Raw genomic sequence first — 2,287 nt, 5'->3', positions numbered from 1 at the left:
GGGGGGATTATTCTGCCTCTTTCCTCTACTCGTTCTGCTTTTAATTTCCAAAGAGCCAGAAACTGGATCAGTGCACACGGCAGAACTGTGTCTAACCTCAGAGTCGGAGGTCATTGCAGGAAACGCCGTCTGTAGCGAACGGATTTTGACGCGTCTGTGGCAGAATCTTTATTTTTGTCATGTTTTATGTTCGCATCGGTGACCTGTGCCCTTTACATGGCTAGAGAGAGGACTTCTCTTTACACACATCAGAAGAGGGCATTGGATTCTATCACAGACGGTTGTGAGCCACCATGTGGTTGCTGGGAATTGAACTCAGGACCTCTGGAAGAGCAGTCAATGCTCTTAACCACTGAGCCATCTCTCCAGCCCCCATGAGAGACGACTTCTCAAGAAACGAGCATATACCCCAATGCATGTCGTCCCTTCCGCTTGCTTCAAAGTGTTTTCATCACCACCCCAATGAAAAGGATGGCCTCATTCCTCAGGCTTCTAGGGAGGGAGCCATCTGAGGTTGGAAGTAAAAGGAGTGACTACAACTTGTACAAAAATAACTCTCCCAGGTGGTTGAGGGACAAAGTTACAACTCAGCTGCTTGATAGCGCTGAGCACTTATATTTTGGAGGAGGAGGAGAACCAGAGAAAAGTAGCCAGAGAGTCTGGGCTGGAGTCCAATACTAAATAGAACAGAAGTTGCCAGAAGCATGGCAGATGAACTGTTAAGATTTCCTATTGCTTCATTTATACCACTCGTCCATCCCCCACCCCCACCCCCGCCACACACACACACACACACACACACACACACACACACACACACACACACCACTCTAAAAAGAGAGGTGCGAGCCATAGATTTTAAAGGGTTTTGGTAAAACTTTAGAATAGAATAGGCTGAGGGGACCGTGGGCTCAGGAGAGGTCTTAGTGGGGCTCACGCCCTGGCTTTTCACCCGTGCTCTTTTAGCACCTCTGTGCGGCGAAGCTGACATGGTTAGATTCGCCACTTTGCCTCCAGTCCTGTGTTGACTGGTTTTGAACTCGCAGTGAAGCTCTGGCCTCAGGAAGCACACATTATTGCAAGCATGATGAGACCACGTCCAGCCCCCAAGCACACGCCCAAGCTCTGCGGTCACTTACGGGCTGGAAAACTCCTATTTCACAAACACAACATTTTATGAATCAAATATTTATAAAGACTTCCCCTGCGCCGCCGTCCCCCTTTTATTGCCTTCAGATCGCTCCGCATTCCAGAGAAAACCCTACTTTTAAAAATAGTTTAATGTCTGGCCAATAATTGAAGTTAGACGTTTAAAATATGGCAATTAGAAGTAGGCTTGCGCTCTTGCTTGGCAAATGTAGTAAATGCTATTCTATTGGAACGAGCTCACTGAGGAACACAGTGAGCTTTTTATTAGCCCCAAACCGGGGAATTACTGTTCCCTGGTGGTAGCACAGACTCATTGCAGGCTACTAACTGGTGGAACAAAGGCTTCCAAATTTAGTCCTGTAATAAATCACCTCTTCATAAGTACTTCCATTAACCTTGCACGCGATTGGTGTTTTGAGACAGGGTCTGGCTATGAGGCACAGGCTGCCTTGAACTTAATAATTCTCTCGTTTCATCCTCCCGTGTGCTGGGATTGCAGGTAGGGACCCCCACATTCTCATATGAAAGCTTGCAGGTAGAGAAAAAGAAACAAAATCTCCAACTGCCTTTCCCCAACAAGGTGGGGTTTGTTTATGTTCAAGTAAGTGATAAGATAGAGGGTAGGACGTTATTTTTTTTAAAGAGGAAATTCCTTCTTATGGAATCACGTGGCGCACAGACTGGGTGCCATGTTTTTTGAAGTGCTCCGTGAGCAGGCAGTGGAGTCTGAATGCTTGTGGTGTATATGCTCAGCTACAGGATGAGGCCCTCAGTAGCTCACCAGTGGAGCAGTTGCCACAGAATAAAGGTAATGACGGACTTATGCTGATTGATTAGTGGATGCTTAGACTCCTGCTGCTATTGTTGGGCCTTGCTGGAGGCCCGGTTAGGAATGTTAGCTTTACTCTGGCTACACGACCCTTACCCTTCAGGGTAGAGATTTGAGTCCACCATCTTTTTTTTTTTTTTTTTTTTTTTTTGGTTCTTTTTTTCGGAGCTGGGGACCGAACCCAGGGCCTTGCGCTTCCTAGGTAAGCACTCTACCACTGAGCTAAATCCCCAGCCCCTTGAGTCCACCATCTTAGAAAAGAGATTGACCTGCTAGGCAGCTGTCGCGCAATTCAGAGTTCAAGTTGGG

This window comes from Rattus norvegicus, chromosome 14 (assembly GCF_021556685.1).
Source record: "Rattus norvegicus strain SHRSP/BbbUtx chromosome 14, alternate assembly SHRSP_T2T, whole genome shotgun sequence".
In the NCBI taxonomy this organism is placed as follows: domain Eukaryota; kingdom Metazoa; phylum Chordata; class Mammalia; order Rodentia; family Muridae; genus Rattus; species Rattus norvegicus.
The sequence above is the reverse complement of the archived record's forward strand: the minus strand, read 5'-3'. Positions refer to the sequence as shown.